The sequence below is a fragment of the Euprymna scolopes genome, chromosome 15 (genome assembly GCF_053919585.1).
Source record: "Euprymna scolopes isolate OS-2025 chromosome 15, ASM5391958v1, whole genome shotgun sequence".
Classification (NCBI taxonomy): Eukaryota; Metazoa; Mollusca; class Cephalopoda; order Sepiida; family Sepiolidae; genus Euprymna; species Euprymna scolopes.
In genome coordinates this window covers 84,060,383-84,086,239 of record NC_136496.1, presented here as the reverse complement: position 1 = coordinate 84,086,239, position 25,857 = coordinate 84,060,383, and positions in this window count along the sequence as shown.

Here is a 25,857-nt window from a genome sequence, read left to right as displayed (position 1 = left end):
TAGCGACTTTATTGATCCTTATTCTAATTGTCCAAGCTCTAATTCAACCTATTTTCATAAAAAGAAATGTATAATTTTATTACATGCAGATACAAAACAACATTCTATTTACAACTTGCGATGTATATATTATTCTGTACTTAAACCGTTTTTAAGGTTTTTATAATTCGATATTTTTTCTATTTTGATCCGTTATTTTACCAAACGCAGATACATAATAAGTCTCAAAATATCTTTGGTTTACACTCCGCGTAATTTAAACCCATTATGTAAAAACGGATACTATACTAGTCATCATCGATGCAGCAATTCAGGATTGTGCAAAAAGTTGAATAGATTGTCTTTTCTATGTTCAACTTTCCAACAACACTCATCTAGTGTTCGCTTGTGCTTGGCAGTTTCTGCTAAGGCTCATTTGTGCCCGTATTCATCTTAAAGGAGCAATGATCACCATGAATGGCAATGCTCACCACATGATGACAGTGCACAACAATTGAAGCTAGGCGATTTGCCTGCCAGTTCGAGCTCGTGATCTCCCCTGCTAAGAAGCGACAGTAACCATCTGAAAATCACTGTTAATATTGCCATTAACCAGCAGTTTCTGCCACTGGATACCCGTACCATACAATGAATGACAGGGCACGAATATTGAAGGCCATTTTATTTCAGAACAATCGAATGGGGCTCACTACTGGTTATAATCATTATTGATCTACAATGACCAAACGCAAGTAACCACCTGAAAACGCAAATGACCACCAAGGTTCGCTATTGAAACAGAGTATTTCATTTTCGATGAGGAAAATGGGGTCAATACTGGTAATAGCCGATAGTGAACACAGGTAACCAATAATGAAATCGATGAAAGTCAGCCAGTGTCTACCAGTAAATGCAAGTAAATGCGAGTGAGCGCCTCAAACCATCACTAATCGCAAGTGATAACAATACCCGCCACATCATTCAGTGGCAGTCAGTGGATACAAGTGCCCAACAATGGCCGACAGTTCAAGAAATACGATTAGTTTGATAGAAGACACTGATCATGGATGCTAATGAGTGCCAGTTACAAATACAGTCAGTGCCTATCAGTGCTCAGAAGTTCCCAGTGCCCACTAGTACCGACCAGTCCTTCAAATAATCCCCCAAAGGCAATACTAATAGTCAGATGACAAGTGCTGACAATGACACCCAGTGGCTCTTGCTAGTTACTACTGTCAGAAAATACCCAACAGTGGGAACAAGATTAATTCATTTTAGTAGCGGCCATCAGTGCCCGTTAAATATTTCTTTACCATAACGCCTGTAGTCGGGTTCTGTTAGTATATATATATATATATATATATATATATATATATATATATATATATATATATATATATATATATATATATATGTATGTATGTATGTATTGTTAAATGAATGAGGTAATCAACAATTGATGTGTTTTTTTATACTTGGTTTTTAGTTGACATTTTTATTTTTCCAATTATTGAAATTTATTTAACGTATTTCTTACGCCCTTATCAGAAATTTTGTGTCAAAAGTAGTTCTTCTAACTTTTCAGACTGCTTCAGTCACGGTATGTTCTACGTTTCCATCAGCCGGACAGGAAGTTCAGAATTCTGGCTCCAAATCAAAGAAGCAGCAATGTAGTTTATCACGAGGCTCTTCAATGAAAACTTCTACAAAAGCATATGATGAAAAACTGATATGATCTGATTGTGGTATGTTTTCAGTATTCAATGTGTTAGATAAGATTTAAGCATCGAGTTGAAATTTACTTCCCTTTTACAACATCCACTTACTGGAAAGGTGCCCACAAATCGTGTGCAGAAAAGTCCCGTGCGATTCGTGGGTATCTATACTAGTATATATATATATATATATATATATATATATATATATATATATATATATATATATATATATATATATATATATATACTAGTAAACCCGATTCTTTTGACTGTGCTTTTATTGGATTTTGTTAAAAATAAAATCTTCTACTGCTGGTAAAATTATGAACTAATAAATAATTATTGATTTTAACCTACCAATAAATATATATATATATATATATATATATATATATATGTTTGAGAAAATGTTTGCACATTCAACATGTGTTTTTACGGTTGTTGGGAATAAATGACAAATCTATACTTAAATATTAAGAGATTTACAAACATTCGGAATTGGCCATTGTATCGGAACCGGAAATTCAATACGTGATCGGTAATTGTATTTGAATCGCCCCTCCACTACTATATATATATATATATATATATATATATATATATATATGTGTGTGTGTGTGTGTGTGTGTGTGTGTGTGTGTGTGTGTTTGCGATAGATGCGTGTGTGTGTGTGTTTGCGATAGATGCGTGTGTGTGTGTTTGCGATAGATGCGTGTGTGTGTGTGTGTGTGTGGGTGTGTGTGTGTGTGTGTGTGGGTTTTAGTGATATATATATATGATAAATACAATTCAAATATAAGACAACTCAAACGTAGAGACGAAAGAGCTTAACGAAATTCTGGCTGGTTTATTTTAGTTCATAAGTTTCTCAGCCTATAAACTATTCATAAGGTTATTTTATTAGCAAACACACAACACATAAAACTATGGGTGCTATCGATCATATCACTGTTTTTATAATGAAAGACGACCGAAAAACCATTAACTGTTTTCTCAAATTTGAGATCGATTTGACGACGAACACATAACATAAAAGGCAACATAAAAGCGCAAATGACATAAGCCACATTACACAGTTTACGTACCTATCAAAACTGTTATGAATATAATTAGAAAGGCTACTTGGTGTTGCCCGTTCGTTGTATGAAGGCTGTAACATGAAACAGATTCTTATAATACTTGGCTAGTCTCCAACTATTTTCTTGGCTTTCACAATCGCTAAATTCAAGCCTCATTTGCCATGCATCGTAAACCTAGCAGATCTCATAAAATTCCACGCAACCGCACCTACGAAACCCAACAGAAACGGCGATGGAGGGTATAATGTCAGAATAAATTAAGAAAAGACAGAAAAACATGCACTAAGCACTGTACAGTTGAAGACTACAATTCAGGATAATGTTCACATTGGCGAGATTATCGTCGAAAACAAGAAACAAGGTTATAAAGTACAATGATCTAGACAACGATATATCAATTCCTGACAAGAATAAACTGAATGAAAAACAAACAATTCTGTGAGTTTCGAGTTATGCTGAGTGTAATTCGACTCTAGTAGTGATGGGACGATTGCATTTTTTTCAGATTCTGATATTATTATTAATTTACTGTTTTAAATTCCCGATTCCGCGTCTGATTCTTTGCAATTAATTAAACAGTTAACTATAAAGTTGTTGTTCTGCATAGTTTTTTAGATTAACTCAACGCAAGCGGAGAAGTACACTTGAAAAGGTAATGATGATTATCTAGTTTGCACTAATCTGCAAGAACTGTGACACCAGAGTTGGAAAATGGGATTGAGAAGTATGCGCCCCAGAGAAGGGGTATTCTGACGTGCACAAAGTGATTTAGCAGCCAAGTCGGTTTTCCCCAGTGATGGCGCTACAGGCAATTAGCAATAAACTAACCCCCTTCTCAAAGAAAGAAGGGGAAACCTGGGAGTGTGGGCCTCCTAGTACAACATAGAGCTAAAACGTCCATTGCAAAAATAAACAGGGACCAGATCATTACAGGAATAGTCTTATTTCTCTTAACTTTGGGGTTTAGGATAACAATCCTTCAATTTATTAGTGCTTCATAATCAAGAAATATTTAAGAGTTTATCATTGCCATCAGCAATAGGAAATTAAGTTTTAAACTAAATAGACTGAAAACTAAACAATTAAATAAATCTTTTTCTTTTTTACATTGGAAAGTAGTCAACCTAATTTTCCGATTCCGATTCCTAATCCGATTTTTATTAGTCCGGATTCTTATACGTACTAAAATAGAATCTAGCAGTATTTAATTACCGAACGTGTCCCAGACCCATGTGTACCCGGATCAGGACAGATGCCGACATTATTATTTTTTTTTTTTCGTATATTTGCTGTTTTAGGTTGGTGTCAGTCCGAATGTATCACTTGGTATTTCTACATGGTCACCCATCTTGTACTGATCATTCTCCAAGTCTCTTTACTTTAAAGCTTTAAAGAGTCCGGGTGAGTCAACTGACTGGGTATCAGGAATAGAATAGTTTATATTGTAATTTCACCCGAAAGCATTCAATAATAACTCCAGCAGCAAACATCGACACATGAAAAGATTGCACTACTGTAAATAAACGAGAAAATATGTATGCGATAAACACATTTGATGTATACGTGAATTTACACTATCCCCGCACTATTAAAAGCTGGAATCGATGCCGCTGATATACTACTTGTGATGGTATATTTTATAAGAAAGTGAATGTCAGTATTTTCTCTACGATAGGTATCTATCCCCTGAGAGGGCATAGTGTTGTATTTGTTAATTCCTTACATATCCTACAATATTAGCTAAGACTGTTTGAATTAACGGAACGGAACTCGCAGAACACACCCGTGTGATAAGACTTATAAGTAATTGTGGACATCAATAAACACTATATTGTTGGCTAAATGTCGATAGCAGATGTACGAACTAGATCTATACACAGAAAATAGTGTAATATCCACAGTTGCAATCGTAAAACGTATGATTAACCATGAAAGTAAAAATGAAGGTATTGCTGTTTTAGATTTATGGACGAAGAGCAAATGCAAGTAATTTAGAACAGTCGCTGAATTTCTGATTCGTCAATAAGAAAAAAAAAAACTTTAATTTGATATTACCAAAGCTAATACAGTTTTGTCATTTTTAGTAATAAATAATTTAGATCAATGCAATTTAGTTATTAGAACGCAACATAAAAGTAAACAACGACTACCGGTTGCGTAAATGTTTAATTTAGCAAATTAAGCAACTTACAAAGAATTTAAGTAAAATGCAAAGCTGCTAGAAATTGAAAACTCAAAAGTCAGAGTACTTGAAAATGATATAGTTGTATATTTGACATATACACAAAATGGTATATATGTGTTGGTTGGGTGCTTTTGTTTTACGGCATATCAACCCTTTTCAGGTTATTCCATGCCGAATCCAAAGATTTTGAAGAATTTTTTTTTTAAATATAATATATTTGTTGTTTTCAAGTCGGTTTCTATTTAACCCATAGTTGGGACCCTTAAAGGTACTACCACACCGGATCAGAGTGGACCTGGGAGCAATTGCAATTGAAGGGTGGCTCCACACTCCCCAAAGCCCACAAGCTGGGGCCTCACCACTGGATATAGTTTAAGGTCATATCTAGGACCGTATCTATGTGTAACTGAAGAATTAAAACATCGTATCACAGCTAATCTTGTAAACTTTAAACGTTAGAGTTATAGCATTTCACAGTATAAGCAAGAGAGACTATAAAAGTAAAACATGAACTTCTTTGAATAAACGAAGGAAAGACGTTACATCGGATGCTGATCACTTTTCTGTATTCTGAAAGGCATTTAAGAACGCAGAATGGATCAAAGGTATTGAAAGGAAGGTGCCTCATAAATAGAGCCACAAATGCATATAACAGTCATCTGTGAGACGCAGAAAGAGAAGGTTAAAAAGGCACTCAAATCGGAAAGCGCCTGAACTTTACGGAGTCTAACTATACTTATTTAAAAACCTTAGAACACTTTATCTACTTCTTGTAAAAATACTGGTTGTCAGTTTGACAAGAAGCTTTCCGGTGTGGCTGAGAAATGGCACTATAGTTCTTATCATCGAAGTAGAAAATGGAGTGAAGTGACAAATGTTAGCCCAATTGCTTGCTTCTAAGTCATGTGAAGATTTTCAGTAGATTGACCCACATTACAACATAATGTGTGATGGAATGTTTTGATGTTATTTATGTAAACAAAAGAGAGGGGCAGACAACTAGAAGAGAGAAAGCGGCGAGACGAGAAGAACATGTGACACATTTTTCTCCACTGCAAAACATACACACACGATGCCACGAAGGTCTTCACTGGTATCATAACTGTCATTCTGAAATCGAAAAGGTTTATTTGAATAAAAAAAATATTTTATAACCAGCTGTGTTTGGTTATTTCGCTTCCAAGTATATATATCGAAACAATGATAAAAGTGGATTTTTAGAAAATATATAGACTGATTTAAACTATTTAAAGGATGTTTATATTGTATTAGATTCTGTAATTGGAAGTTTAAAGATGTTAAATTTGCTTGTAAATGTTTATTAATACTTGTAAACCTATTCAAACAAAAAAACTTTTTAGCCTGGTAAAAACGGGCCAAAGTTATAGCCGTTAACTTATGATAAGTGCTTTATATCAGACTTATAGGGTTATGTACAAGTCTGTATTAATTTATAATTGTCAATCGGACGGATACCATTATACTAAGGGTGCTGCATTTTATAACAAAAATAAAACATTCGTCAATTAATACTTTTCATTATGCATATAAAATCGACTGAAGATAATTACTCACGTAGGAGTTAATTAGAGTGTATTATAATTCGTCACGAATGCTTCTGTTATGTAAGAAAAATATACGCTCTTGATCCATTTGCATAATTGTTAAAATTATTTTCTTTCCGTCATGAGTACCACGTTTATATATTTAACCCACCCGTGTGCTCGACACTGACGGTCAATATGCAAGTCTCCGCGACCTTTTTCTCACAACTTGTCTTGTGCTATGTTCATTTTCCGCTCTGTCGCCACTGGGATCTTCCGACCACTTGGTTTTATCAGTAAAGATAAAAACGAGATGTAATAAATCCTCAGACGCTCCTCTCCATCGTACAGTATATCGATACTCTGTGGCTGACGGGTATTGCTTCCGTAGTTTTATATCAGATCTACCTCTGCGTTCCAGGTTTAAAATAAATGTGACTTCTATAGTATTAGACCTGACACAATAGTTAATTGTAAGTATTTACCGCTTTATACACTAAAATAAATCAGCAAAAAGCTAGCAATCAGCTTTGGTTATCTCCAGAATGTGCTGCTGCCATTGCGAACAGAAATCTTTTTCCCATTGCATCCAATGAAATAGATATACTGAGAGAAAGGCCGATTATTCAAGACTGCCACAAACCACTATAAAATATTAATTAAGAGCGTAAGAGAGTGTTATGCGAGGTCCATTAAGTCTAAAGTAGCTGACCAGCTGCTTGGTTCCCACCAGTTTTGGAAAAAGTAAACAGGGGCCTGAACAGAAGCGTGTGCTCTATTCTGACCGTGATCACTGGACCTCGTCAGTATCAGGCAAAGCAAAATCCTTTGTCAAAAACTTTGCAGCTCATTCTACCATGTGCGATCAAGGCCGTAACCCCCCCATATTTCATCCGGTATCAGAGAATATACTATATGACATATAAATGTCTTTGCGTGATGTTGTCAAGCTAATCAAAATCCTTGAACCAAGCAACTGGCCCTGATAGCACTCCAACTATAGTGCTGAAAAGCTTCAATCAGAACTAGCTTCCATACTTACAAAGCTGTTTACGCGTTCTCTCTAGGAGAATTGCTTCCCAATACCATGAAAAACCTCAACAGTATCCCCTGTATTTATGAATTCAGGTAATCGGTCATCTTCCTTTCAGTACAGACAAATAGGTTTCTTGTGCGTGATGAGTAAGTTGCCAGAATATGTGTTAGAGACGCAGTCAACCACCTCAGCAAAAATAACCTTTTTATTGACATGCAATGTGGTTTCCGTTCTGCTAGATCAACAGCAGATGGGCTAATACTAATAGCTAATAGGATTAGCGAATCTCTCGACGTAGGCTTCCTTTCTATTAATACTGGAGTTCCTCAAGTCCATCTTAGGCGCAATTCTCTTCCTGATCTACATCAATGATCTTCGAAATCTTATCCTAATATCATTTGAAAACATTGCCTTGACAGAGTTCAAAATAGACTTCGTAGCTTTGTCGAGGATGCCATTTTCTCTTCCCTGCAACTCCTTTCCAACAGAAGAAGTTGCGAGTCTCTCCCTTTCTCTGCTTTATGATTATTTCATGGCAAGTGTTCGTATGAGCTTCAATCTATGGTCCCCCATGAACAAACACTCACGAAAACACTCTTCTATCTTAGACCATTATTGATAATTTCTCCCACTCTTTATCTGTGCCTTAACCTAAACGGAGATTCCATGAGCAAAGCTTTTTTCTTAGAACTGCACGCCTGTGGAACTCTCATCCGTTTGTCTGTTCAGCTGACTACAATTTGCTCGTCTTCAAGTCTAACGTAAACAAATTCTTAAGTAATCCATTTAGTAATCTAATTTACCAAATTTCTACTACAAACGATTACAACGATATTGCCCCATTGACTACTGTAAATTCATTAACCCTTATCCTCGCGTAGCCACTGTGCCTTTATAAAGAGTATCTCCAATGTAAAAAACATAATTCTGTACAATCACGATTTATAACATCGCTATAACATATACTGACCCAACGAATATCGGATATTCCCAATTGGTATACAATCTCTGACTCTTTTAAATTCCAGATTTAAATACGATTCCGATTCTGAATGTTTTAATCACAATGTTTGTAGTTATAAAGTTTTTAATTCCTTTAAATAGCCATAAAAGCCCATGTGAGTTAAGATACAAGTATATATTTTCGCAAACATAGAAAAAAAGTTGAGTTGATTGTCTACAGATTTGTATCTGGTTTGTAACTTAAAGTCAACACATATTAACCATATAATTTCTTGAAAAAATTACGAAAAATAAAGTCTTAAACAAAAACCAGATAATATACGAGGAAAAGAATTGTTTTGGCGAAAATAGGCTCAATATCCGATTCCGATTAATCGTTCCAACACGAATAGACACACATCGTACACATCTACGCAAAACTACACGCACACACGCACACACACACACTAACATATATATTTATATATGATTCCTTATATATAGAGATGATCGTATATATATATATATATATATATATATATATATATATATATATATATATATATATATATATATATGATCTCTTAAAAGATGATGCCTTAAATTTATATTAGGACTATTGTGAATTCGAGAGAGCAAGTTGATGCAGTGAACATTAATAATTGCAATGGTGATAAGTAGGAAAATGAATTAATGCTAATCTTATAAATACAAATTTAAAAAAAAACATTTTCAATTCGGAAACGGGGACGAATCTCACAGGTAAAGAACACATTTTTTTTATAACATGAATAGGTTAGCTAAATTAATTGTTTGTAGATCCCCGAAACAGTGTTCAATGCTAAACAACTGATGATCCCTTAAATTAACATTAGGGTTATTGTAAATTGTAAATTCTAGAGAGCAAGTTGATGCATTGATTGCAGATAATTAAATTAGTTTTCCAACGAATGATTAAAAATATAAAAATTAAATAATATTTTATATATATATAGTTTTATTGTTTAGTAAAAGACTTTCAAGGCTATATATATATATATATATATATATATATATATATATATATATATATATATATAAAATAAAATAAGTTTTATTATTTATTTAGATTTTATATATTTTTCTTATTTTTTATTTATTGTTTATTTATTATTTATTTTCTATTAATTATTTAATTAATTAATTAATTTATTTTCCATTTACTGTCTTCTAACAACTCTTACTGACATTTTTCTAAGTGATGACCTGTACATTTCAGTTAACCTATATTATTTTGCCCTATATATTTTTTTCGCGCCTTTAACATTCCTGTCTGGGTCATTTTGACATTTGTTTCTCTATTTTATATTTAATTCTATCACCATTTAATTTTTTTCCTCCTCTTTTTCTTCCCTGATCTTTCTTATTTATATTTATGCCTCGGCAGTAGATTGAAAATCATATCTGATTGTTCTTTTATTAATATTATTGATTTTTTTATTTTTTCCCCCTTGTACGCATTTTTGTGAATTATTCCATGGATTTATGCCGTTGGATTATTTTGGACCATCTTCCAATTACGGGATTTCCTTGGATTTCACTTGTGCAAATCGAAATTCAATTAACTTTCTTTAAGTTATATATTTGGATTTTACCGTCACTGGATTATTTATCTTCCACCAGACTATCCATTCACATGTAATCACCTTTTTCTTCGCCATATTCCATCTGCTTCACTTTTTTGTTATCAAGTAAGATCTTTGATTTATTTGTTGTTCCATCAAATACTTTTGCATGCAAAATCCGATCCCGCATTTTGCTAATTCCTACCCTCTGATGAGAAGGAAAGTATTTCTTCGAAACTCCGCGGATTAAGGACTATCCACTTATCTAGTGTTTCATTTTCAGATTAAATATGTTTTTAACTCATTTCAAAGTGGTTTTAACTTGTTTTATTAACTGTTTGCTCGTAGTATATATATATATATATATATATATATATATATATATATATATATACATATAGTGCTACGCAAACGTAATCGATAAACTACATTTGCTTTCATACTTCTAAGTGGCAGAAGTTATGAGATTTTACCTAAAGGTTGGTCAGTATATTCCTATAACTATCTTAACTAATATTTGGGGTAGTAATTAAAAAATTAAAGTTTAGAAAATTTATATTTAAGGAAAAATATAAATTAACAAACGCAAAAGTATTGGATTCACTTTAGAAATCCCTGTTCTAAAATAATTTTAGATGACTTTTGCTTTGCGTGTTGCAGTAATGCAAGCGTGTTATCACTGACCAATCAGAGAGCTTTATATTAAATTATTTTTTTTTTACATTATTCCGGTTTGTGCCAACTTGCTTCAAAGTCAAACAGTTCATTTATAAAAATGCCTAAAACTAAAGCGTTGTCAATAGATATCCGTGCAAAAAATCATTGATAAGCACAAAGATGAACACAGGTGTCGAATAATATCAAGGGAACATAATCTACCACTTAGTACAAACGTTATAAGAAATCTAAAACCTCTGGCAAAGCTGTTGCAAACATTCCATGGAAATTAAACGAAAAAAAAAGCAGAAATGTACAAATGAAACCTTTTTGTAACTTGTGATGAAATCTAAATCGCCCTCAGAAAATTAGGATTAATGTGAGCAAGGATACAATCAGTAGAGTTATAAATTGTGAATGCTTTCATTGATTGAGACTGTCGGACTGACTTCCTCATCTTGGTTGTTATAGTCACAACGTTTCGGACGTTTTCCCCTCCGGCCTTAATCAGATGCTTTGTATCGAACTGGGGAACCGTTTGTTAGGAGTCTCGAACCCAACCCGTTATTATTATTATTACGGGGATACCGTGTTCGGACTCCAGCTAGGCTCTGGGACATAGTTGCTGATTCTCTGTTTTGAATGTTACTTTTCACTGCCTTCGTTCAGGATTGAACTCAGCACCTTTGGGTAGCTGTAAACTTTGATACAACGTCTAGGACCACTCGGCCATATGTCACTAGGACATCAACTATGTCCCAGAGCCTAGCTGGAGTCCGAACAGGGTACCCCCGTAATAATATTAAAGGGTTGGATTCGAGACTCCTAACAAACGGTTCCCCAGTTCGATACAAAACACGTGATGAAGGCCGGAGGGCAAAACGACCGAAACGTTGTGACTATAACAATCAAGATGAGGGAGTCAGTCCGACAATCTCAATCAATGAAAACACCTCATCTCAAAAATACAGGCAATTACTATGTGAATGCTTTGTTTTAAGATCTCGAAGAACAGTTCTATAATTGAAGCGTCAACATTTCACATCACGTTTGAATTATACTAAGACTACAGCAATTTTACAACCAGGTAATCTAGTCAGGAAAATGAAAATCGAAGTTTTTGAAAAAATCACAACAACACAGGTATGACGGACAGATGCCACCGACTATAACAAACAAAGTACCGTACCTACAGTTAAGTTTAGCGATGGTTCAATAATGGTATGGGGCTGTTTTTATCTACCGATTCTGATGAATTAGAAATCATTAATGTGCAGATATATTCTGAAGAGAAAGCTCCAAAAATCTGCTGATTTGTGGGAACAGATTAGGAATTTCGTGTTTCAGGAAGACAATGATCTTGAAAAAACTAACCATAGAATGGTTTTAACAAACCGAATGTGACGTTCTTATTTTTTTTACATGGAGGTCACCACTTATCAAGGCCCAGATGCCAATCGGGGATAAGGGTAATTGCGTGTACAGTAATGAATGGGATAATATCACGGTAATCATTAGTACTGGAGATTTGATAAAGTGTTTTACTAAAGGGGACGGTTCATCAGGACCTTGTTTATGTTGGAATTGAAGATATAAAGTTGTAATCAGGTTGGAAACAAGACAACGGAAGAGAGTTCCACAGGCGTGCACTTCTAAGAAAGAAGCTTTGTTCATGGAATCTACGTTTTGATTTAGACACAGATAGAGAGTGGGGAAAATTACTGACAGTGGTTTCAGCTATACCGGTGTTTTTCATGAGGGTTTGTCAACAGGGGACCAGAGATTGAAGCTCAGACAAGCACTTCCCAGAAAAATAACGATAAAACAAAGACAGGCTCGCAACGTCCTTCTGTGAGAGAGAGATTGCAGGGAAGAGAAAAGGTCATTCCCCACTAGGCTACGAAGTCTATTTTGTACTCTGTGAAGGCAGGATAAGCTGTTTTTAGCAGCACCTGTCCAGATATGGCAGCTGTACTAAATCTTTGGACGTACTTGACTTTTATATAGATAGAGAATTGTATCAGCATTGAGATATCTATTGGAGCCGTAGAAAGACTCCACCATTTTCCAGCGACCTTGGCAATAGATTTGATGTACGTGTTCCATTTCAGATCAGGAGTAAATGTAAATCCGAGAAGCTTGTCAAAACATGGAGCCTCCCCAAGACTGGAGCCATCCCTTTCAATTGATGCCAGATGGGGATCAGAACGTTGATGATGTAAAGATAGAAGCTTGATTTTGGATGCATTAAAAGTAACCAGCCACCTCTTCCCTTATTTTACCACGCGCTCAAGATCAGAGGAGAGAGAATCAGAGAGAGCTTTGTCATTGACGGCCTTTGGTGTGTTGCCATATATGGTCGTGTCATCAGCATAGATGTCAACGAATGATTTAAGTATGCGTTTTGAGAGATCATTGATGTAAATCAGGAACAGAGTTTGGTCCAGGATGGGCACTTGAAGGACACCAGCATTAATACTGTGGGCTTCTGTTTTCTGCCTATCAACCACTACTCTTATGAGCCTATCAGAGAAAAATAATTTAATAATTAAGAAAACATTTCCAGTTATACCGTAGCTGGACATCTTGTGAAGTAGGCCTTTATGCCATATCTTATCGAACGCCTTTGATATGTCAATAGCAATTGCCCTAGAAAGAAAGCCTTTGTTGAGAAATTCACTACATCTATGAGATATAACTGTTAGCACATCTGCTGTAGATCTAGTAGAACGAAAACCATATTGCATGTCACTAAGAAGGTTATTTATTCTGAGGTGGTTGACTACTTCTTTATTTAATATGGATTCCAACAACTTACTCATGACACACATGAGACTGATTGGTCTGCACTGAAAGGGAGATGACCTGTTACCTGAATTCTTAAATACAGGGGATATTGATGAGATTTTCCAGAGTATTGGGAAGCAATTCTCCTTAAGACAACGCTTAAACAATTTTGTAAGTATGGGGACAAGTTCTGATTGAAGCTTTTTCAACACTATAATTGGAATTCCGTCAGGGTCAGTTGCTGGAATCAAGGTTCTTGATTAGCTTGGTGACATCACGCACAGATATTTGTAAGTTGCATATTATAGGAGGAAATATGGGGAGTTGATGGCCTTCGTAACATAGGGTAGAATTAGCTGCAAAGTTCTTGGAAAATAGTCTGGCCTTTGTCTGATGCTGACGAGATGACCTCAGGCCCATTGATGATTGTTGGGATAGAACGCACACTTCTGCTCAGGATCCTGCTTGATATTTGCCAAAATTGGTGGGAACCAAACTGCTGCTAAAATACTTTGGATTTAACAGACTGAGCATATAGGTCACTTGCAAAAAGCTCAGTCAGTCTCCAGACATAAACGCAATTAAAAATTGTTAGAGTGAATTGAAGACCAATGTTCACTAGAGGAATCCACGAAGTATTCAATACCTAGAACAGTTCTGCAAAGTGGGATGGCATAAAATATCTGCAAACTTTTGCACAAAAAGTGTGCCCGTTTGCGTTTGTTAATTGATATTTTTCCTTAAATACAAACTTTCTAAACTTTGATTGAGTGCCAGTCTCAAAATAAAGACAAAACGTTGATGAACACATTACACGGTTTATTCCTTTATGTATATATATGTATATATATATATATATATATATATATATATATATATATATAAAGCAGAGATTCATTATTACTATTAACGTATTCGTTATATATATATATATGTATATATATATATGTATATATATATATATATAACAAATACGTGAATAGTAATAATGAGTCACCGCTTATTACGTTCCAATATGCATATCGATACGAATATTTTTGGATGAACAAAGTATGACGGAAATTAAAAACGATGGATGAAGTACTTTTCATTTTTTTACTCGCTTCGGAACTAATTTGTTAATACTACACTTAAAGCGATGCTGCAGCAGTTACCGTAGAAATTAATCAATCAATAACGGCTGTATCACTCAATGAGGAACCCTTCATGGACTTTAGACATCTAACTTTCTCCCAAAGTATCTGCTACCATGTCGGACCATGTGTAGCATCAGCCCGTCCTTTCATCTTGTGCTTGGTCCTTCGTTTGACCTCTTATGTTCACGAAGTGTCCATTCCGTTGTCATGTTGTCTGGCTATGTGCCCTTCCCATCTATGTTTCGATGTCTTAGTGGCAGTATTGATGTCAATAACTCTGGTTTTGGTGACAGCTTCAGCGGTTTGTCTTTCTGCGATGCCTAACATTTTCATCTTCTTTTGTGCTACTGCCAAGATTTCACTTTGGCGAGTTCTCAGGTCCCATGTTTCTCTACCGTAGATTATCATAGGTAGTACATATTCATTGAAGATCTTCACTTTGGTTTACAAAGCTCGGTGCTATTGTATTCTTTGAAAAGAATCTATTGCAAAAAACTGAGTGCAGTTAGAGAAATATTTATCTGAAGGTTTTATGGAATGGTGAACAATAATTTAGAACTCAGTACTTAAGCTACAATGTAAATAATGATAGAGATAAACTGTAAAAATATTATTTTTTTAGGAAAAGACGTTGAAGAAGATTTTTTCTACATAAAATTTCAACTCTGTATTCTCTTATAAAAAGATTGGCCGGCGACTTTGTAGAAAGTGCACTGGCATTTATATGACACCAATAATATAATGCTAGCAAACGTGACAATGAAGTTACTATCTACAGGAAATAAGGAGAGTGATAAGTCTAACAGGAAATTGAAGAAGTTTAATGTGTTTGCGGAAAATAGCCGACGTATTTTGGATATATCTATACTTACAATTACAATAGTTAAATTAAATACAGGAATGTTCTATTACGTTACATATTAATGTAAAGAAAGTATAATGTGGTATAAACTTTATATAATAATATATGCTCTGTTCTGATTCGATTAATTTGTATTAAACAACTATTACACATCTGCCACGGAGAAAAAAGAGAGAAAATAACGCAACTCTATCGTTTCTATTATTAATTGAAATTCATTATTGAGATTAGTATTATTTATTAATTTTATTTATTGCGGACTATTATCCTCCTCTTTTCTTAGTTGTTTCACGACGTCTCGGCCAACTATTCCTCTGGCCTTCGTCAGGTGGTCACCGCTACGGATAGGAACTCTGAATCTCCTGACTGTATCCACTGCAATTACTGCCTTCCGTAGTTGTTGTCTCGCCGCGTTTTGGTCAAGGGAGCCTCTGGCCGACTTTGGGTAGCATTGTCTGAAGAAAGCGGTTTCAATCCTACCCAAAGCCGGCCAGAGGCTTACTTGGCCAAAACGTGGTGAGACGACAACTACGGAAGGCACTAATTACAGTGAATGCAGTCAGGATATCCAGAGTTCCTATCCCGACGAAGGTCAGAAGAATAGTTGGCTCTATTGTTTCTGTTATAAGCATAAAGAAAGGCAACTATATTTTGACTGTTACTTCGACCACAGTTGCTACTGCTACATTTACTACTGTGCGATATGAGAGAAAAAGAGTAATCTGATAAGCTGATATGCGCAGTTTTAGTTTGTGTAATCAATGTATCCGTGTGAAATAGTTTGAAATTTTAAATTGTTTAATCGTCCTCAGCCTGTGTATTCTTGACGTAAATCACAACGATTGCGTCAGCATTGCTTGTTGAATTCATTTTATTGAAGATTGATGACCGGCTCTTGTCTTTTAATGCGATATGGGCCGATTCTTAAACGATAATCGATATTATGTCGGTCTGAAAACCTAAACAGAATCAACTAAAACTTATTGAGGACAAATTGCTACATGTAACAAGTCACCTAAAAAGGACATTTGCAACATATGTACGCTTATATATCATCTGAATATTTGTGCACGCCGACTTACAATATGGATATCAGAGGCACTGTTAAGATACATGTTTTCAGAATGTCTGTCGGATTAGAAACACAGATAAAGAATGTGTCTTTTTTCTAATGAGAAATACGTGCCCATTGTATATATTATTAACTCTTGTGAAAGCCACAATTTCGCTCTGATAACCTTTCAAATGGTATTTTCAAATTCATGGGGATAAATGTTAGACCCCAAAATCGCAAGATCCCTCATCGGTAACTGTTTCACTTATTTGTTTTTTAGTTCTATAATAAGAAAAAGACAAACATTTTAAAATAAGCAACTTTTTTTTCTTTTTTTACATGGAGTTCACCACTTATCAAGGCCCAATAGCCACTCGGGGATGAGAGTTATTGTGTGTACAGTACTCAATGGCATATTGTAGCAATATTATTGGAGAATTGATAAGGTGTCATTATTAGAGGGGGTTCATCAGGAATTTGTTTGTGTCGGACTTGAAGATATCCAGGTTGAAGTCGGGAGGGAAACAGGCAAGCGGAGTTTCACAGGCGTGCAGTTCTAACTATAAAGAATGGATATTCTAACGATATGCTTGCAGACATCTGACTCTGCAGATAATATATTTCGTAAATTTGGAGCTTAACGAAGGAACTAAAATAAATCAATAGTGAATATGGAGAATTATATGTGCACGAAACTGGTACAGTATTTTGTCTACCACATAGTCTAGCGATATATATTTCGAAAGCAGTGCGTAATATTTTAGTGTGTGAGGAATTAGTTATGACGCAGTTAATTTCTTAGATCGACAATATTTAGTGCTCAACAGTCTGATTGTTAGATTAACATGGATTCATCCGATGCCTTGAAAACAGTTTTGTTCTCGTTCTCGACAGCAGATTCCCATATTTATTCAGGGAAGATTGCGCCTCACCCCTTCTAAATACGTGTTACTGTAGTAAGTAATTTCATAGAATAGTCCTCTAGGCAGTTTATTTCTTGTAATGGTAATATAATAGCCATGGTTATAAGCCTATTCAAAGTGGAGACGCATTTTGTTATTTCCCTCTCTGATCTTACAATCCTCTTGAACCTTAAATTTTTGTGAGGTAGCAACTAGGAGTGATGCAACCACAGTGTGCCCCTTCGCCTTAAAAGCTGGTTGATGAGTTTATGTCCAGTTTCAGTTTTCTAAGGTAAGGTTCGTTTTCTTTCTATATTATCTAAATGTTAATTTACTTGTCCGACGTCCGGTGTCACAAAAAATACATCATCATCGCAAACATTAATTAATGAGAAAAGATTTACCTCCCTTTATAGTAGTCTTTTATCAGTTTAAAATCATTAAAACAATTTCCTCTCCAAAAATTTTCAACACACAAACAAAAAAAAACATGTTTGTCTGTTTACGGTTTTAAATTGGTTGTTTTATTTATAATTAAAAAAAAGTCCTGTTGAGAGGAGATTGTAAGTTTTTTTTTTATTATAGATTCCTTCTAAAATTCGAAAAAAATTGTCAGTGAAGTTATATACGTTCCTTCATAATTGTTATAAAAAATATTCAGAAAAAAAACAATGCGTTGTGTGTTGAATTTAAATTAATTTAAAAAATGTCATTTTTTAAATTAATTTTTCTTTTAGCTTTAAAAGGTTAAAACAGAATTTACTAAAAACTTTGTTTCAAATTCGCTGTAATTTGTTTTATTCTATTTTATATTCATTTTATTTACAATGTGCTTTAAAAAGTTCCACGGGTTGTGTTAGGTACTAATTTTATTATTATTATTATTATTATTATTATTATTAGTAGTAGTAGTAGTAGTAGTAGTAGGAGTACTAGAAGTAGTAGTAGTATTGTTATTATTATTGTTATTATTATTATTGTTGTTATTATTATTGGTTTATTATTATTATTATTATTGTTATTATTATTGTTATGATTATTGTTATTACTATTATTGCTTTTATTTTTATTATTATTATTGTTATTGTTATTATTGCTAGTATTATTATTTTATTATTATTGTTATTACTATTATTGTTATTATTATTGTTGTTGTTGTTGTTATCATTATTATTATTATTATTATTGCTATCATTGTTATTATTGTCAATCCTATTGTTATTATTATTGTTATTATTATTGTTATTATTGTTATTATTATTATTGTTATAATTATTGTTATTATTGTTGTTGTTATTATTATTGTGATTTTTTATTATTATTGTTGTTGTTGTCATTATTATTGTTATTGTTATTATTATTGCTATTATTATTATTATTGTTATTATTATTGTTGTTGTTATTATTGTTATTACTATTATTATTATTGTTATTATTATATTATTATTATTATTATTATTATTATTATTATTATTATTATTATTATTATTATTATTATTATTATTATTATTGGCTCACATGCGCTTTCTCACAAGTCAACAATCGATCGGTTTGGAGACCTGTGGTGTTCTCTGGAAGCTGAGTGACAACAAGTCTCCCCCAGACGTCCAGCTTTCTCCACCTCCGTCGATAGCATTTTCAAATAAATTTGCGTCATCACAACAGCCTCATGCCATTGATTTCTCGCCGGTTGTGGTCATTGGTTTATACTGGAATTCGAGTGGCACTAAGCCTCCCCAAGATCCCAGTTCTCTTTGCGCTTGTCCAGCGGAAGTCTGGCCAACGCTCTCTCATCGGTCTTTCCATCCTCCTTGACACTTCTCGGCTGTTTAGTATCACTTTTCTATTTGGGGGGACGGTGATGAGACAATAGGGGGATGCATGATGGTGGTGTAGGACTTGTAGATATGCAGCTTCGGCGTTCTTCATTCCCTGTAACGCTTCTTTGTTATATTGTCTTGTACTATTCCCCGCATTCAAGGGGTTTCATTAATATTTCAGCCGTTTTCATTATCGTTAGACGTTGTATTTTTGCAGTTCTTCCTCTGATTCCAATATCTGCCATTCTTTTTTCGAAGTTTTTCGGAATTGTTCCTAGTGCTCCTAGACAAGGAGCTTTCATAAAGAGCATGAAAAATCTCTCCTTGAAAACAGTCTGTGGTGTTCCCTGAAAGTTGATTGACAACAAGTCTCACCGGATTTCCAGTATTCTCCATCTCTTCCGATAGTATTTGCAAATAAATTTTCATTATCGCAACAGATGCTTACAATTGATTTTTCGTTGGCAGCGGCTATTAATCTTCACTGGAATTTGATAAGCCTTCCTAATATGCCCCATTTCTCCTCGAACTTATCCAGCGGAGATCTGGTCAGTGCTCTCTCCTCGGTCTGTCCTTCCTCTTTGACTTTACTTGGCTGTTTGGTCTCATTGTATTTTTTAGAGGTGGGACAATGATGCACTTATGGGGGGATGGGGTGAGGTTAGAAAAGTTATAGATATGTGGCTTCAATGTTTTTGCTTCCATGTGGCGTTTCATGTTTTCCCTTTGCAGAAGTTTGTCTGGTCCGCGTTTGTTGCTCATGTGTGTTGGTCTCCACACTCAAGGGTTTTCCTTAATATTTAAACTGTTTTCATTATTGTTGTTCGATATACTTTTCCAGCCATTCCTTTGATTCTAATTTCTTCCATTCTATTTTCAAGTTTTTTTAGGAATTGTTCCTAGTGCTCCTACTATTATAGGTGTTATTTTTATTTTCTTCATTGCCCTTACCCCTTTCAGCTCTCTGGCTATTTGCTCAGTTTCTCCTTTTCTTTGATATTCACCATGTGGTCAGCTGGAACAGTAAAATCTACGATTTGACAGGCTTTTTCTTGTTAATTATTACGACATCCGGTCTTCTTGCTTGGATGAGTTTATGAGTTTGTATGTCCATGTCCCATAGGATTTTGTGATTCTCGTTTTCAAGTATTGTTCCGACTTATGTTTGTACCATTTGTTCGAGATGTTGTTTGCATAATTCCCACTGTACTACCCTCCCCACTTGATCGTGTCCGTTCTTGTATTCCTTTTTGGCTAGTTTCTTGCATTCGCGTACTATATGGTTTGTCGTTTCGTCTATTTGTCCATAGAGTCTGCATTTGCTGTTTTCTTGCGTTTATTCCATCTTTGCTTTGCTGTGGCTTGTTCTTATCGAGTTATCTTGTGCTGTGGTTATTAGGGATTCGGTTTCTCGGCTTATGTGTCCTTTTCGCATCCATGTACATGTGTTTTCATTATTTTCATCATTTGTCATCCTAATAAATATTCGATGTAGTTGTTTTTCTTCCCATTCAATGTAGTTGTTTTTCTTCCCATTCGATGTAGTTGTTTTTCTTCTTTAAAATTAATATTAGTAGGAGTTTTTACTATATTATTATTGGTGGTAGTTATATTAGTAGTAGTAGTGGCCGTGAAAGTGTAAGATATTTAGTATAAGTCATGGTAATAGTAATATCAAAACTAGTGAGATGTTGATTAGGTATTTGTATTGTTTGGTCGATACAGAAAACTATTTGTATTTCAGTGTTATAGACACGCTTCGGCTAATGTAACCTTAAACAATCTTAAATTGAACTTAGAACTTTTGATAGAATTCCTCTCTTTTTCCAAGGGTCCACCTAGCGAATTCTAAGTTGGACTAGACGTTTAAAAATTCAAAACGATGCACCCAGAAAAGATCAAGGGTTATATCGGTAGACACGTTTCAATACAGCAACTGAACGAGAATTGTACTTCGAATAATCCAAATAATTTAAAACCTCTTCTGTGCTCGTTTTTATTGCAAATGGGGTTTCATCTTGCCCAATCATTTATTTTTCTGCTTTCCTATTACCTTAACATTATTCTCATTATTTGCATTAGACGTATTATCATAAATTTGTTAGAATGACCCTCGATTTCCAATGCATCACTTTTCTTCCATGCTTACCTAAGTCTCGCCATCTTCATCTCCTTTTCCCCATGATCTATTCTTTGAAGTGTCATCTCTTTCTCTCTTTTACTTTTTTTACTTTTGTCCTAAACACTGATGACCTTCCGTCGCGAAGACCAATCAGGTCCTGCTGATGACTATCTGATGCCAACGATCAAGCGTCCAACGGTGCCAGACAGTCTGCAACAAGCAAGAGGGCCTTCTAATAAATTAATTTCATCTTTCTCTTCATCCGTACATTTCTTGGACGTTATCTCGATCGAAAACATTGCCATCGGACACGACCGCGTCATTTATTGTCGACAAGATTGGAAGACTCGGGGTTAAAAGTGAAAGAAGTTATACACACACGCACTCGCATACACAAATATCTATCTATATATATATATCTCTCTATCTATCTATCTTGTAAATATGGTAAGTGTGTTAGGGGTTCGATTAACGAGTTTTCAATTTTTAGTTGTCTACCCTCGTCTACAAAGTTATTTGACGACATCTCTAACGCGTAATGAAATAAAAGAACACGTTATCATAAGAATTTTGGTTAATCGTTCCAGCACGAATATACACTCACACACACCGCGCGTGCGCATACCCGCACACACATACACGCATATTTATGGCTTTATTAGCAATGATCTAATCCATTCAACTATTGTAAACCTGGAGAAATACTGTTGAAATTTAAACATTTATTCTTTTTAAGTGTTTTTAACGTCTGTCCGACTGATCTAATCATTATATGATGATCTGTACATATGAGCTAAATTAGCCGACTTTTAATTCAACTGAAAGTGCTCAACGACAAGAAACGAGTTTCCTAAATGGGCTGACATAATTATTTACTATAATAATTATTAAATACCTACAGACACTAGTGTTTCATCCTTTCGGGAATCATCAGTTCAGGGTGTCACGATTAACACCAGTCGATAGATTCGAACCCGGTACCTTAAGACATGTCTGACTTAAAGTAACAATGGTATATTTTTTCTAATTAATTAAAACATGTAGCTTTCTAATAAAGACGTGCATGAACCAATATTGTTAGAAGCCATTTATATTAACGTATTTTTCTGGAAATCGCGCTAGAAAGACGAAAGAAGCTACTAGAATAGTAAGTTCGTTTAGCTGTATTGAAAATATTCACGCGCATACTTATATGCGACTTTTATAATTACATTTCATTAGCAAACGCGAATCATTTTACAATAGCTTAAATGTTAAGCCTTCAAATTGAATACTTAAAATACTTCGAAGTGAATTCGTTTCATCAGCTCGAGCTTATACTAAATTATAAGACTTAATTTAAATTCTAGACCCCAAAGAAATATTTCTCTCTCTCTCTCTCTCTCTCTCTCTCTCTCTCTCTCTCACACACACACACACACAATAGAAAAATGCAAACATGAAAAGCAATAAAGTTAAGCTTAAACATGCGAAAGTAAAGGACTAGTTGTTAAAACTGGAGAAGAAAATGACAATATATTCTAGTAAAAATATAATAAATTTATAGCTTAAAATATTGAAGCATTGATTATATAATATTAAATTGATTTTTTTAAAATTGCATGCTACAATATTTAAGTTATACATTTATCATATTTTTAATACAATATCTTTTCATATTATCTTCCAGTGTTAACAACCAGTCTTTACTTTTCATGCTAGCATTTTCTATTGTAATCCATGATTTTTTTCCAGGCTTCCAATAAATTCACTTGTTCTTTGTTTAATTTCAGTCTTATATTTTTGCCCTCATAAACATAATATACGCATATGTAATAACAATGTACGGCACTCGTCTACTTTAATAAAATCCCCCCAATTATCTCTCTTTCATGCTTTCATTCTGTCTGCTTCACTTGTTACTATTTTTTGCGACAGCAGTGCATTAGTAGCACCAATAGTCACTGAATCGAAGTGGTTGCAATGAGAACCAGTCATAAAAAACGTCGTTTGCCTTTTTACGTTTTCTTTTACGATTTTGAACACAACTAAATTCATCCTAACTTTTCTTTTACTGAACGAAAATTGATTTTTTTTCACAATATAACTGAGAAGGTGACCTATAAACTGTAATAATTGTTTGAAATTTAGTTAAAAACTGAGTAAGCGGTAAAGCTTTAAAGCACTTCTAAAAGACTAAAACTGCCACTTAACCATAAATTCATCATTGGCGAATTCCAAGTAAATGTTAAAATACCAGAGAAATGGTGTCAAAATGTATTTCAGTCGCGTTTAACAGAATGAGGACACACTGATATATGGATATATAACAATATGTTTTGATTGTTGGTGACGGTGATAAATGGTTGCTGGTTACGAGAAAGATACGCTCACGAGTATTTGAAGTGTTGATTCTTGTCAGGCCCTCAACCTATCATTTTCGGTTGATATTATATAACCATTTGTAATGATCTCCATCCGATTGTAGTCAAACCTCAAAGGCGCTTTCTTCAATCATTCGGATATCACTGAATTGACCTGATTTTGGTGCGACTTGATTACACCTGTGTTATATGAATGGAGTACTATTGCCACATCTGGGCAGTAGCTGCTAGAAAGAGCTTATTCTGCCTTGACAGAGTTAAAAAATAGACTTTGTAACCTAGGGAGGGATGTTTTTACTTCTTCCCTGCAACTATCTTTTTCTACAGGAGTGACGTTGCGAGCCTGTCTTTACTTTAACGTTATTTTCATGGCAAGTGCTCGTCTTAGCTCCAATCGCTGGTTCCCCCTTGCTTGTCTTTCACGAAAAACACTCATTTATCTAAATCCAATAACTATCAATAATTTCCTCACTCTTTCTTTGTGCCTAAATCTAAACGTAGATTCCATAAACAAAGGTTCTTTCTTATAACTGCACGCCTGTGAAACTCGCTTTTCTGCTTTCCGACTGACTACAATATGGTCGCCTTACAGTCCAACGTAAACAAGTTCTTGATTAGCCGCCAACTTAAGCCAATTCACCAAATGTCCACTACTAATAATTACAACGATATTTTCCAATCGACTTCTGTACATCCATTAACTTTATTCCTCGAGTGGCCCAAGGACCTTGATAAGTGGTTAAAAATATTTTGACGGATATGATCTATCAAATATCATACATTTTAATTGTCTTTTTGATAATTAATCGAATTTATTTGTTATTCCAATGCAGGCGCCTTGTGTGAGGCCCATAATTTTTTAATCAAATGAGCTTTTGGTACAGTTAACTATTATTTTATACACTTATTTTATTTGTCACCGTGTGCATACTTTCGTAAATATGATTTCTCGGTATGCACGCCATTAAATATGATATTCACTTAATATATTTTGTTAACATGACCATTGGATACATTTGATTAATTCATTGTTGTTTCTTAAATTTGCCACTATGTGTATATCTTTCTCAAAATGGTTTATCGATAAACACGCCTTAGATACAAAAACAAAAACAAAGACAAAACGATATACTATATAAAAAAAGAAATGCAAACAACTTTTACATTTAGAGTCACTTGTTAAAAAGAAATGGAGTTTACAGTTTGAAAGATGATCTATGAAAAGATGCGAATATTTTTATTTTGTTCGAGTTTCAGTCTATATTGAAACGATAAGGTCATGAGGTATATTTTCAAGATGAAAACCATAATTGAAACATTGATAAGATGGTAAGATGACAGTACATACTTTGTGAAGTAGTCTACGCTAGACTAGTAAACATCTTGTTAAATAGGGAAACTGGAAGACGTTAGCTGATTTAATGAAGAAAAATAGCTTTAACTTTAATGGAACAAGAAGATAAAGATACGGAAGATATGTGATGACAATAGTTCGAAAAACAAAGATACTAATCACCAATATAAAAATACGCCTTCGGTTTTTGATTTAATAACACTGTATATGAATGGATATTTACTTGTCTCTGTAACTAAAAACTTATTTTCTATCTCCCTCCTTCCTCTCTCTCTCTCTATCTCTCTGCCTCTGTCTCTGTATATATATATATATATATATATATATATATATATATATATATATATATATATATATATATCTTGGATTTCCGGTTCGGTGGCTGTCATGTCTCTTGTGGCTGCGACATTGTTTGGCAGTGGAAATTATTATATAATCTCTCAAATCTGAAAATTCTATCACTTATTTTAGAGTTCTGATTCATTGGCTGTCATGGCTCTTGTAGGCTGCGACGTTGTTTTGCTGTGGAAATTAATATATATATATATATATATATATATGTGTGTGTGTTTGTGTGTGTGTGTGTTCTTACAAATTCCATTATTATTAATGCAAATAGACAATAATAGCATCACATTCGTGAGTTCGTAACAAAAAATAATAATAATAATAATAATAATAATAATAATAATAATAATAATAATAATAATAAT